Raw genomic sequence first — 15,818 nt, forward strand, 5'->3', positions numbered from 1 at the left:
TATATCAAAATAACATATTGGCTGGGTACCTGTTTTTTGTCCTGTTGCTAAAAGCAGTTCCCTCGGAAGCGGGTGAAAATCGAAATAAAATTATGATAGATTTATCCTGAATAAACCATTTCATGCAAGCCAGCTTTCGTGCCACATTTGCATTACGCCCATTTTGTATTTTGAATGTTATCCCAAAATATCACACAGACACGCCTTACAGAACTTTTGGCACACCATTTTCGTAAACCCATGACTGTAAACTCCCGTATTGGCTAATTTGATTGCCTAAGAAGCTATGTAAACTACTTTCAAGTTAATTGTAGGTAACAGCTGCAGAACGCCCCGGGCTTACAAACGCTAAACATTGCTATCATTAAACTAGTGCTAGTATTATAAATGTGCATAGAACCGTCTGTCTGTTTGTCACGCTTTCGCAGGAAAACTGAATCGACTTTAAATTTAATATAATATCAAACTTATATTATAAAGGTGAAAGTTCGTGTGTTTGTTACTTCTTCACGTATAAACGGCTGATCCGATTTTAACTGAAACTTGGCAGTAAGATAGCCTATACATCAGAATAACAGAAAGGCTACATTTTATCCCAGTGCGGGAAATAGTTCCTTCAGGTAGCGAGTTAACTATAAGGATACTTGAGGGTAATAAAAAGGGCTAGAACTAATTGCCTATTACGCATATCTAGATAGATAGAGCCATATTTTGTAAAAATAATGACATAACTCAAGAACAAAGACTTTGTACCTACTAATGAGGTTTCAACCAAAGCGTACCAACAATAAGTGTTGAGTACCATAGACTATAGACATCAGTCAAGTTGCGCCACGGTCCACGGTAGCCGGTAACATTTTGGCGGGAATGTCGTAGGTCAGCGGCGCCATCTTGCGCAACCATAGAGGTAATGGCCGGCCATTTTGATTTTTTGGACTTTTTAGCTGGTTTTTCGCGAAATTGTTTGTTGAGGTGTCTTTATGTGGGCTGCGGAATTGTTCGAGAAGTTACCGCGGTTCTGGTACATCAAAGGCCTACGACGGAACACGACGGTATTTGGTCAGAGTCTGGCACTTCCTCACCGCTGCTAACCCAGTGGTCAATCGATGATTATTGGCGTAGTTAAAAAAAATAATGAAAAAAGGTGTCTTTATGTAATTTTAGAATACAATGGCGTGTTTGGATAATCTTTGACGTCAATTGAGATTGCCTATTATTTCTTTCTTCTGCTTTTGATGGATGACTGAGCGTCACCAATTTATTTTTTATTTTATTGGCTCACCAACAATTGTTTAGTCTATGAGTTTACAAGAAGACTTATGAACTTAATCTAGACTTAAGAATGCTTAGTCTAGTGTTACAATTACTTTTATGGTAAGCACTACATAAGGCTATTAGTAATTCATGACTACCTACTGTAATATTGAGTTGCTTGACAATTTGAGTTACACCGACTTTCTTACTCAATTTTTGTAGGTAACCTCCCCACTCAGAGACATTTAATGGTTACTTAAGCCATTCCTTAGTTGTATGACCTGACATTCCGTCACTAAGGAGCGACTTAAGTAATCATTAAATGTCTCTGAGTGGGGAGGTAAGTGTATGAAGTACAATGATTTGGTCCTTATCACAACTCGAGAGACCAATTTCTATTTCAAACCATCTCCAAGTTAATGTAACAATACATTATTTTGACACTACACCAGTTCAAACACAAACAAGACAAATGTCTTAGCTAATTACACGGCATTGAATAATTGCGTCATAATTCATAATGTGGGCTCGTGAACTCATATTTAGTACAACTGTACTGAAATATGACGTGAATATTAATTAGTAATGTATTTAATTAGTGATATTGTTTTACAGTGTTTAAGAGGGGATTAGATTATGTAAGGTAAGAAAGTTTGACTCAATCAAGGTTTTAAGTTCAATTTTTGGGTATTAATTAGGCCTCTTGTACATGGTACGCAGTGAAAATCTACGGAATATTCGCCGTATGTAGGTCAGTTTTGTGTGGGTCTTACGTCCAAAAAAACGTGCCGGTACATACATAGAAGTCATCATCTTCCTCCGAGCCTTTTTCCCAACTATGTTGGGGTTGGCTTCCAGTCATACATACATAGTCATACATAGGCTTAATTAGAAGTAGTTAGTTTAAGAAACAAGTAATAAAATTATCTCGGAATATGGTAAATGATGACAACAACTGCCATAGTTGTGGTATAGTCATCGTTTTTCTGATAAAAACACTGAGTAGCTAAGTAAATAGAATGACAGACTAAAAATCATAATATTTGCAGAATCTATACACCTAACAAAGGAAAATTATCGCGAAGCTAATTAGGCACATCTCAAGATCTAGATTAACTATATTAATTTAGACCTATGTTTATTTTGTCTCATTCTAGATAAGATAGTAACACAACTATGTATATAGATTAATACATGTATATACATTTGTCAGTATGTAGGTCGGTCATTAACTTCTGGTTACAAAAGTCATGCTGCCAATTTGAGTGAAAAGATTGCTTCATAATATTTAATATTAGAGTCATTAATAACAATTTTTATATCGTGTTAATTGGCGATTCGGGACAAAAGACTAGAATATTGCGAGAAATGGGTCTGTATTGATTGTAGAACATATGTAGCTAGAGATCATTTAAGGCATAATTAGTAATTGAACCAACGGAGGCGACCTTTCTTGAAAGAAAAGAGAACAGTATCCGAATCGGGGCTTCCATTGAAAGAATCCAGATTAAAAAATAAATGAAGCTAACCTGCCCTGGCACCCAATCTAAGACCTCATTCTTAGATCGTTTCTTTCAAAAATATCAACCTAGATTATTATATTTACCTTAGGGAGTTTCGGGCAATACCTTTTCACTTCTACATATTCTGTAAAAATTACCTCATCTCAAACTCGTAAAAGTACCAAATAATAGAGTGGCTAACGACCATGTCTGGACCATGATAATAATAGATTCGCATCGTCTCTTACAAAATCAAAACACCAACACTTAGTTACTATTTAGCGACATATTCAGGTTACGATATACTCAATTGAGAGAAATAGGTCACATTCACATTGTGAACACTATGTAATAGTAAAATATGCACTCTGTCAGTTCTAATCAACAGCTGTGATATGCAAATATTTGGAGAGTACTCGTTAGAATTGTTTGTTTAGTTATTTCCATTTTATTGAACTGTCACTTGTGAATTGGAAGTTATACACGGTAGTTCTTCTAATATTTTATAGAACTTATGAACTCAATCCGTCGTACCACAAAACTCTTTTAAACGTCTATCTGTTGAAGACTTGTCTAGAAAAAAGACAGTTTATGACGTTGAAAATAAAGTCAATTTTGCAGCCACGCTTTTTTTAAGACAAGTGTTCAACAGATGTTTAACTTTTTGTAGTAAGGCTGAATATGTTTTAGGCAATTTAAAGAGATTTACTATAAATGTTATTTACATACGTGCGAGTGCATTTCGTTTAATTTCGATATTTTTTTTGGAAATAAGCAAAACTTTTTGGATGATGATGATCCTTCTAAACGATTATTGGCCACGGTAGCTGTTCTCATATAAGGAGATCAGCCAGCTGCGCAGGACATATTATAGTGCACAAACATTTTGTGCAGAAACAGGATAAAATTCTCGATATAGTTTTAACAAATGACAATCATTTGACAGCTGATGTAATGTCACAAAAAAACCGATATGATTATCACAAGATATCATCATTGTAAGTAGGTATATACAACAGAACGAAATATTATCATTATCAACAAAATATCCAGTGCCCTACATAATGTTTTGTAATCGAATATGAGTACAGTTTTAATAATGTCAGAAATGCAATCGATGATAAGATTCAGATCGAAAGTAATGCGATTGGTAGCAGTACTTGCTAATTACGTATTAACAGGTTTTAATGAGTTTACCTAATTACACAATCTACTTAACTTACTCACCTACTTAATTAGATTTTATTTTTACCAAGGTATTAACATATTAATAAACTTCCGCCAGCGGTTTCATCCACATCTCATAATAATTACTAAACGCTCCCGAATAAAAATGTAGCTTCCTCGATAAATAGGCTATCATTCGAGAAACATTTTATTACCGGACCAATAGTTTCATAGATTAGCACGTTCAAACGAACTGTTAAACTTTATGCATTACTATAGCTCGGTATTGACATGTAACAATTAAACTATTACAGAATCGATTATACAACAATTGACATTCTCAGATCTTCTAAATCGATATCTCAATTATATCTATAGCATTTCATCACGTAAGTATTGACACACTCACACATTGACATAATATGTGTACATACAACAATTTTATTGTGTTATACATGTGTGTGGCATAGGTACATGTACAAAAGTTAACAAGTTTCGCTCTTATAATATAAGTAATGCAATTTGTTTGTGGTACAAGTCATAAGAATTTGCAAGAATATCTCTCATTTCTCATAGATTTTGCTCACAGATATGATGATTATAATACACAAACGTACGAGATGAAAATGTAAACGGTATCCTTATAATGAACAAAAAAATAATTTTCTACACCGCTGTAATTTCAATAAATGCTATAATTTCTCTTTCTAAATTAGCTATGTGCAAGTTAAGAAAACTATCCCACGCTTTTTAAAAAACAAAGCACGCTCTTTACAAAGCTCTCGGAATACTAACACATCGCCTAATTAATTACCCTCATTTAACTTCACACGTTTGTTTTCAGTTAAACGTATGGACTACAAGACAGATACATTTATTATACTGTCACATAGATAACTTCAAATAGTTAATTGAGTACAATTATACGTTTAATTAATTTTAGCGTTGGAATTAAAATTAAGTTTTAACTCATTGCTTAGGTATTTGTACCTTATTTTCGTAAACGTGAATGATTGTTCTTATAACTTATATGATAATTTAGAAAAAGTTCTGATGGATAACCAGGCATCATTGTTCATTCTTCCACAATGCTTTTGCTTCTAGAGCCATAAGTATTAATACATTTTCTTGTCATTCCTTGAACACAACGGCTGTCTTCATTATGACAGATTTCAAATCTAATGGACACACTCAGAGACATTTAATGGTTACTTAAGCCGTTCCTTAGTTTTCTATGAGAATCTATCATCACTAAGGAGTGACTTAAGTAATCATTAAATGTAGAAAAATACATTTTTTTTGAGTACCATACAAGACATCCCGCTACTAACTTACAATACAATCCGAGCATCGAACCCGCATTATGTCACTCGCAATCAACTGTTACACCGCACGATCCTTACGTCAGACTGTCGAAACTCTTGTATTGAACTAAATGAACGAATGAGTACTGAATGTGAGTGCGAATGTGAATTGGTCGGGTCTATTTGTTGATTGCTATTGTTGGTGTAAGGTTAATGCTCAATCCTTCTCCGTGTGAGAGGAGGCCTGTGCCCAGCAGTGGGACGATAAAAAGGATGTAACTGGTATAAGGTTGGTCCTTTTCAGTGCACTCATAGAACATAGAAAGTGTATTTTACGATTTTGCATGTTCTTAACTTAGAAGTAGGATCCTGTACAGTAGGAAAATGGTAACAGGGTTGAGGAGGTCAGTTGGCCGTCGGTCCAAGTAAAATACTGGTATTCAGCTGTATCCGGTGAGACAAGAAGCTGACCCAAACATAGTTGGGAAAACGCTCGGAAGATGATGATCCAAAAGTTTGCAGAGCGGACTTTATACTGTCCTTTTTATTCTTCTCACACAGAGAAGCTACCACATAAAATTACAATACTTATTGTTTAACATTACATTCCCTATCACATGTAAACATGCGTAACTAAAGTATATACTTGTGCGTCGCGAATAGAGGCGATAAAAGGATATTTATAAACGTGTCCCTTTTGATAAAAGTAAAGCTTGCTAAAGTGTTTGTTCGGGACAGTACTACTATAAATACATTGATATAAAAGAGCGAGCGAGTGGTTATATCCGATATTTCAAGGACTGTTTACCTCTCTATATTGCTGAGATATGTATGTAAAACAGTGTAAACTTTTCAAGTAGCTTAAATAATAAAGAGAATTGCTATGCACATTATAATGGTTTGGCCTCTGATCTTCAAAACGGCTTTATCAAAATTCGCCCTGATAGACAGTGCGTCCCTTGGAAGACTAAGGTAACGATTTTCCTCAAACCTACCAGTTAACCACTCCCATTCATTCTCACATATAATACTTACATAACATCCAAACTCATCATAACAATCATAACTCAAAAACACATAACACATTACAAACATTAAGTAAATTCGTAACATGTTACAAAAACATTGTAGATATACCATAACCACACAAATCAAAGCAAACAAAATCGAGATTATTCACGCGGATATGAACACCCGAACATTGAAAATTAGCAAGGCAACCCATTAAATGTACATTTACTTGTCATACTGCGAATTGATAATAATACAAAATGTCGGGTTACGACACTGCGTCTGATGAGCGTCGTGACGAGTATTTGCTTCGAAAGTCAGTAGAACAATTGAAATGTACTGTTCTTGTAGTTTTAGCACTGTGAAGTTGGCTATTAGTGAGTTCACACTGGTCAAAAGTGAATGCGCAAGGTGTCAAATCGCTGACTTCAAACCGGTAGAGTTATTTGATGAGAAGGATGAAAATGTATGATGGATGTTTGTGAAAGATATCTGGTTAATTCTGAAGATAGTTGTTAGTAATTAATGCTCTTTTCTCCTGAAACTCCTCTAGTACGTAGGTACATAGATTAAGTGCATAATTCTGATGAGATTTCATAGACTGTGAAAAATCTTATTAAACATAGCACTGGACTTCTTTACTAGCGTGATACATTTATCTTAAACCCTCTAACGCAATGGTACAATTTTTTTTTTGCAACAATTCGAAAAATCTAGAACCTACTTCTCAAATCTTATCTCAGAGCAAGCCATTTCGAAACCCAGTCTCACTTCATATCTGTACTCCGATCCGTAAGGAGGAAAAGATAAAAATACACAATGCAGGTCACTGACCTCTTGCGTAAATAAGGACTCGGAAAAAGTAAATTGCAGTACATTAATTTTACACATATTTTACATGACAACTCGGATGCATATCCATGTATCTGTCGAGGAAGCAGAATTTTAATTTATTATAAGAAAGCGATTAGAATGCATAAAAATGTCATCGATATTCTAATATAATGCATTATATTTTGTGGCGTGTGTCATAACTTATGTCCATACTTTATTACACGCTTTTTATTAGCTTCACCTGTATGTTTGTATGTTTGTATGTTTGTATGTTTGTATGTTTGTATGTTTGTTTGTAACCGACTTCTTTGGGCGCGATTTTGACCCACTTTAAACGGCCAGATTTCGTTCAAACTTTGTAGATTTATTGAGGACCGATGACAATACACTAATTTGATAAAATTATTCCATTTTAACCGACTTCCCAAAAAGGAGGAGGTTACACATACACATCGATTACTCCGAGGTTTATAGACCGATTTACGTAATTCTTTTTATGTTCGACTTGGAATAGCTGCCAGTTGGTCCCATATTCATCAGGTCAGGATCTGATGATGGAAACCCTGAGAAATCGAGGGCAACCTTCAAAAGTTGTAGGCATACTTAGGGTAAAAACTTGACACTCAGGTGTACGCCTAAAAGCACTATTCAACTGTGAAGATTTGGAGCTGACCTGATGATGGAGACCAGAGAGGGTCGAGGGAACTCGACAACTGAATATGTAAACTACCTCGTGTTTGGGCTTAAATTATTTGTATTGACAAGACCTTTGCAACAGTGAAGGTTTGGAGCTGACCTGATGATGGAGACCAGAGAAAGTCGAGGGAACTCGACAACTGAATATGTAACCTACCTCGTGTTTGGGCTTAAATTATTCGTATTGACAAGACCTTTGCAACAGTGAAGGTTTGGAGCTGACCTGATGATGGAGACCAGAGAAAGTCGAGGGAACTCGACAACTGAATTTGTAAAGTACCTCGTTTGGACTTATATTCTTTGTATTGATGAGAACTTCCCACTTGTATGGATAGTGACAACTATTCGTATCACTGAAAAGCTTTAAATAAATAACCTTTTTACAAAAAAATTAAACCGAGTTCCCAAAACACTAAAAAGCAAAAAAAAACTAATTTTAGGTGCATCGGCCTAGAAGTCGGTGGCAAAATTAACTTAGTAACATCCATTAGACACCGACTTCTAGGCTTTTCAATTTGCAATTCAATTTTTTTGTTAATTTATATAATTTTTTCAATTTTTTTGTTAATTTATATAATTTTCATCTATAGTCGATAAGGTAAGAAAATTAATTAAAATTTTCTAGAATTTTTCCTTACAGTCGATAAGGCAGGACTCGATGTTAATTTTTATTTCCAATAATTATCTTTAGCCGTTTTCTCTAATATTGACAAATTTTTGTATACTAAAGAGAATTTTAATTCTACAAAACAAATAATAGTTTGAAAACAAACTAAAAAGTAGAAAATAAATAATAGTTTAAAAAAACTAAAGACACGCTTTTTATAGAAAAACGAACTAAAAAATAGGAAATAAATTTTAATGAATTTAAATTAAGAAAACAGTGTTAAAAATTTCAATGAATATAAATTAATAATAGTGTGAATACAAAAAAAAATATTTAAAAAAAGCGTGGGGTGCTTTTCAAGATATTATCGAAATGAAAATCACTGTACTCATATCTGTCAATAAAATATTTATAACTATTGACACCATGCACCCCACGCTTTTTTTAAAATATTTTTTTTGTATTCACACTATTATTAATTTATATTCATTGAAATTTTAAACACTGTTTTCTTAATTTAAATTCATTAAAATTTATTTCCTATTTTTTAGTTCGTTTTTCTATAAAAAGCGTGTCTTTAGTTTTTTTAAACTATTATTTTTTTAACAATCTATAAGATTCTTCTGATTTCACTCTGCAGTCGGTCGACAATTGACCCGATGGTTGGCAAACAATAAGAAAATCTTGAATCTATTCAAAGTTTTCAGTCGCTCTGATTCAGTAAAATACCTGACCTTTATAATGTGCGTACTGCATTCTTCTTCATACTGGTTTATGAGCCCATGAAAACAATCGAACGACTAAAAGTTTGCAGTATGAGGGTACTCTAAGCTCATTATAATGCAAAGTAGCTGGATCTTATTGGCAATCAGATATATAGACTTAAAACCGTGTCTTTGTGATCTAATCAAAAGCCTATGATGATGTCATCTTGAACTAGATCGTTGTGAATATCATAAATTAGTCTATCATCATCATCGTCATAAGCAGGTCATAGAGGTGACAAATTGATTTTGACACTGAATAAATATACAGTTAATTTAGTTTCGATTGATTGGTTTTATAATCCTACTAGCTTTCCGCCCGCGGCTTCGCCCGCGTGGAATTCGGTTCACCCCTCCCGCTGTGGGTTAGCAGCGGTGAGGGAGTGTCAAACTCTTACTGACTAAAATCGTCGTGTTCCGTCCTAGGCCTTTTATATACCAGGGCCGCGGTACCTCTTTCGAACAACCCGCAGCCGCGGCTGGCCCTGGCGCTACTGGGCCCCACTGATTTCAAAACACGTTAAGACTAATTCGCGGCGAACCTTAACACCATCAACCTTATCGCCATCTATCGAGCTATCGGGAAGCTCACGATTGAACAATGAGCTACAGGTTAAAGCGCGAGATATCATTGCACTTCTTACGTATCTTTAAAAAAAACAACGTCACCACGTTTTAAAAAGCTATCATTCCACTTCTTACGTATTTTAAAAACACATCGTTACCACGTTTTAAAAACACCCACCGCCATCTATCGCATACCTCAAGAACTAAATAACTTAACTAATACTTATACCAATTAGTAATTCGTTGAATTATAGTTATTTCAGGATAAGTAGATGTAAAAAAAACAGTTAAGACGATAAAACAAATTGTACGTCATCCCTCGGCAATTCCTCATTTTCGAGGATTCATTATCGTATCATTTAGCTTCTAAATTTATGTTCATATTCGTTTGCAATATATAAGTAGATGTAAAAAAAAAAAAACAGTTTAGACGATTAAACAAATTGTACATCATCCCTCGGGAATTCCTCATTTTCGGGGATTCATTATCGTATCATTTAGCTTCTAAATTTACATGTTTATATTCGTTTGCAATATATTACCTTGTTTTAAACGACACACAGCGCCATCTACAATCCATCCATCAAGCAAACAATATTTTTGATTTCCCTCGGGAATATCTATTTTTTTCGGGATAAAAAGTACCTTATTATTTAATCCGGACTTTTAACTTTACGTCTGCTAAATTTCAAAGCAATCGGTTCAGTAGTTACGGCGTGAAAGCGGAACAAACAAACAAACAAACAAACAAACAAACAAACTCACTTTCCGATTTATAATATTAGTAAGGATTTGAGAAACATAATCAGGATAGCTTTACACAATACATAGGGCTTAATAACGAAATCCTATGTATCTAGTCCAACAGGGCAATTTCTTACCCCACCTGCAATAAATTACAAAAGCAATCAAAAATATCTCATTAGCTAAAGTTTTACCAAACAAAGGATATTGCGTTTAAAATGTATGAATAAAGATTATTAATCGCATAATTATGTCGCAATTCGCAAAATTTTGACGACATTTACGCAATATTAAATCCGAAGGCTTGAAGATGAGTTTTGTGAAATTGATTGTGTAAGGATTATAATATTAAACATATGTTATTAAGATATTACATCCTTTTTATGAGAAATCATCAAATTACCCCTCCCGCTGTGGGTGCGACGTGAGGGAGTGTCAGACTCTCTTTTTATACTATGCTCTTACTGACTAAAACCCACCATGTTCTTTCTCAGGCCCTTTATGTACCAGGGCCGCGGTAACTCTTTCGAACAATCCCGCATAAGATATTACATACTTAAATTCGCATATTACAGCTACTTACTTATTCGCATATTACTATAACTCAGCTGAGTCAAACTTCTTAAAAGGTACTCTGACCCTAAATTCCTTAAACGTATTTCCTAGGATTTAATAAAGTCGTTCATTAGGATTTAATAACAAATTCCTAAAACCAATTCCGAGTAAAATATTCAGAAGTTAATTTCTCGGAATTCATCTGATTTCGTTTATTCTGTTAATGAACATACCTAATTATAATAAGAATTCGCTAAAACAAGACATGAGGGACTAGAAAAATCTTGTAATTTAAGCAAATGTATTCAACCTTTAATCCTGAGCAGAATTTGATAATGTCATAAATGTGTATACGTTTTTCCATCGCATATAACATATGCAGGAACTTGAGTGTCGCAATATGTGAGTGCAAAATCTATCTTTTCACGAGCTCGAATCAAATGCTGATGCTGTTGATGCTGATGAAATTTTAATTAGTAAACATTCTTCAGATAATTATGAATAATGAAGTTCACTAATGATCATAAAATGATTTCACGTTTTTATACTAGCCATTGTCATCATCACTAGAGCTTCGATATAAAATCCATTGCATTTCACGAAATCAGTTTTATTTCTGATCGTAGAAAGGTAGGAATTCTTATTTTTTCAATTCCTATTATTATTAATATGTACCTATAACCGAGCCCTTGCCTCAAGTCCTTGACTGGACTTAGGTATACTAAGAAAACATCGCAATTTTTTCCCATGACATTTCCATCTTCATTCCATACTTCCTAACAGTGTTTAAATACCAAACATTGTAAAACTTTAATTAATGAATCACCGGGAACTACGCCACATTCTTACAACAAAGATATTGTCTTGCTATTTATTATAAGGTCAATTTCAGATTTATTGTACATTGTTATCTGGGGCCCGATTCTCCTAAGTTAATAATGTCAAAATCGAATAGAAATCGAATCGCAATATGATCGTAATAGCAGTTTTAACCATATCGTTCATTCTGCTACTAATAAAAGACCAATCGTATTCGATTGACATTTGATTGGTGTGCGATTGGTCTGCTATTTTGGTGATTTTGGTCAATACGGTAGTTTGCTGTACAATCATTTTGCAATCGTAAATAATTTGCAGACAAAATGATTCATTATTGAATGACAGAAAAGGATAAAAACGTTTATTTCAAAGAAAAAATAGCGGAATGCCACATACGCTTCAATCGTAATCGAGTCGGGATTGGATCTCAGTCGAATCGAGTCGAACGTCAATCGAAGGTCGCTTAGGTAAAATTAGGAGAATCTGGCCCCTGTTTTGTAATAAACACAATTATTGTTGGCCTAATCTTGATTGTTACAAATCTGGCGTATCGGTTATGATAAAATGCTGTCTGATTTCCGAACGTGTTTCTTATGCTGATCTAGAAACAATAAATCCAAATATAAATCAAGGCCTTGGAACTTTTGTACATTTTGAAGTAGCTACGATTGAACCAGACTTAAAACAATGAATTGAAATTGAACACCAGTCTTATGCAGACAATTAGGAAAGTTTAAGAGGTGGCAAGCTTCTTTAAATACTTGCTCAATTGCTACTTGTATCATACTACCGTTCACTTCATCTAATTCTAAATTAAATGTTTAACTATTGTCAAAGACATAAAATTCTTCATACATGTCACATTATCCTGATTTACGTTCAGGATCATGAAAACAATCTTCATCATCATTAGTTTCTTAGAAACTGCTTATCCAATAATATTGACATTGTGACAAGATAAGGATATTTAATCTATTAGAATGTTTATTCTTACGAGGTGAAGGCATATGAACCTGTTTATCCACTGACCTCGTTATTACGCGCTGTTATTGTTTTACTTAATAGCAGTTTTGCATTAATGCTCAATGCTTATATAAATGCGTTTATTGAATTCGCTTTAAGTGTAACGTTTATTTTTGGATTCTTGGTATTGGTGCTGCTATATTTGTGTCAGCAGGAAACATTTTAAATAATATACTTGTTTGGTAGTTTTCTATGGACTTTTAAATGATGGTATCCTCTATTTCATATTTCTTAATCTTCGCATCCTCTCGGCAGTCAATAAAATAAATTCAAAATCTTGCATGCCTATATCCTAAAATTGCCTACCCAAATAAACTTAATCCAAAAACATACACAAGAAATTTCCGTATACTTTTAGCAAACATAAAGGATTTTACAATTATTTATGTCACACTTATCTCCATATTAGACAAGTTTATCTTCCTACGCCATCGTTTTATCTTTATTTTTGTATCGAAGTAACTGTCCTACAGTTTTGAGACAGTGTGACTCAGTCCAAGATAAAACTAGCATTTTATAGGTTTCTTACTGTTTATTATAGGAAAGCTACTTAGATTCCGAATCTGATAAAAGAAGTATTGATTGGAATTTGATATCCAATATTATATTATGTAGTAATTTATTGTCGTTTGATAGAATCCGTGTGATATCTTCTGCAGCAACTCGCTATGTCATAGATTAATCAGTTTCACCTGTAGACATTACATGATCAAGTCATAATATTCATCTATCTATCCCTTCAGCTTCTCTCAATTTCAAATGTTCTTTATCCGACCGCACTACATCCCTATACCATGGCAAATGATTTCCATCCGACGCCTCGGTCACTGGCGCCACTTCCAGACTTCCTCTTACATACTCATTTCTAATTTTATCCATTCGCGTAACACCGCAGATCCCTCTTAACATTCCTATTTTAGCCGCGCGCCATTGCGTTTCATTCATCCCTTTTATACTGGCAATAATTTTATCATCAATACCAAATTATACGATATTAGTCATAAATGAAAATAGTCCTACTAATTAAAATCCCCTAAATACTTAAACATCAAAACGAGCCCAACAAAAACACTTAGTTGCATTGACCTATGGAACACCTCGAGTAATATTTCATGCGAACCCGTGGGTGTTTGTATTCGCTTCGCGTTCGTACAGATAAGCAAATGCAACGCCCACTGCCTTTCATAATCCATCCTCGGTAATAAGCCTTAGTGCATAGCGAGTAATGGAACGCACTTATGATTTCGTTGCCGATTAATTATGACGCGAGTGGTTCTCAATGTGTTTGCCAGATTATATCTTTGTAGCCTTAAGATGTTGGTTTTGATTTGTATCTGTTTGCGCCATAAGGATGATTATGGGTACGCGTTTCGAATGTTTTAATTGTTGTTGTAAAATTTTGAATGTTGTTAAAAGTTATTTATAGTGGCTTTTAAGGCTATCTTTTGAGCTGCTAAAAGAGATTTGCAATTCTGGACCTGCAATAGCGTTGTCAACCTACTAGTTACCAACCAATTTTGAATGGCAAACTTTCCAAACTTATCTGGTTTATCAGTTGGCAATCATTCTAATCATGCTCAACTTTTTCAATTGCTGAAGATTCAGGAAGCTTCATAAATTCTTGTTCTCTCTCTCTTTTTACCCTCCATTGCATGTTGGGAAACACCGTTCGCTTCCTTTACAATATGTCATACAGACTTCACTTCATCATACATGCAGGATTATAATACTGGGTGTCCCATAAGTCCTTTGAAATCTAAATTTCGAATAAAATTTAAATGGCGCGCGGAAATAGCATGCGGGGTGCGGGGATAGCATCAACGGTCTTTGGGAATTCATTCACCATGGAAAGTTTTACCGGAGCGGACCGTGGTTTTTGTGTGCGGGAGTTTTATCACAACAATGATTCGGCCACCATTGCGCGGCGTATCTTTTAATTCCTGTATTAACTGAATTTTTTATGGATGGTAATTTCTTATCTTTCTTTAAAATGAACTGTAACGTCGATCTGGGTGTATTTAATGCATTGGAACGCTTACGAATGGATTGAGTGGGATTTTCACGAACTGACTCTTGCACTACGTCGATGTTGTCTTCCGTCCGTGATGTCCTTAGGCGGCCCGATCGTTGTTTATTCAACAAATTAAAATTGTAGATCCAGTCACCTCGAACTGCTGAACCCAATTTTTAACCGTTTGAACACTGGGACAGTCATTAAACGTGCGCAAATTGCAATACTCTCTAAATTTACGCCGCGCAATGGTGGCCGAATCATTGTTGTGATAAAACTCAAGCACACAAAAACCACGGTCTGCTCCGATAAAACTTTCCATGGTGAATGAATTCCGAAAGACCGTTGATGCTATCCCCGCACCCCGCATGCCATTCCCGCGCGCCATTTAAATTTTATTCGAAATTTAGATTTCAAAGGACTTATGGGACACCCAGTATATGAAGCCATTACAGACTGTACGAACGACCTTTGAATTTTGTAGTCTTTGCATGTAAATGATATGTCTGCTTTGCATTTCCAAATAAATACATAACATATTAAATGGAAATCTATTTGCACATGTACATTTGAATGCGTAAATCAACGATTTTGGAATTAAATTTCAAAGCTTGCATCATTTTGTCAAATAAATTCATAATATTTATTTGTGTAATAATATTTCAGAGTATTTTAATGGAATTCCAAGCGCATCTCACAATGTTGCTTGCTAGATTGGAAGTTGTGTAGCGATCTTCAATCTATTACGAATATGGTTGCATTTCTACATAATTGCAGTATCTAAGATCTCTACCTGATAGTATGCAAATTGAGGACTAGAAAGGATATGCACAAGCATATGTTGCGTGACTCAGAGCAAAAAATACCATGAAAGCAAGTTCTTGCAGTATTCTTACTAAATGTATGCTAATTAGAGGCCTTGCTTTAACCGTCGATTCCGATAGCTAAATAACAAAAACT

General features: G+C 34.6%; 1 protein-coding gene across 4 annotated transcripts in view; it reads left to right on the forward strand.

The window, feature by feature from the left end:
* Smash (smallish) overlaps nt 1-15,818 on the forward strand; it is a 189,001-nt gene that overhangs the window by 51,388 nt on the left and 121,795 nt on the right. The window lies entirely within an intron of this gene.

The sequence above is a fragment of the Helicoverpa armigera genome, chromosome 23, assembly GCF_030705265.1.
Source record: "Helicoverpa armigera isolate CAAS_96S chromosome 23, ASM3070526v1, whole genome shotgun sequence".
In the NCBI taxonomy this organism is placed as follows: Eukaryota; Metazoa; Arthropoda; class Insecta; order Lepidoptera; family Noctuidae; genus Helicoverpa; species Helicoverpa armigera.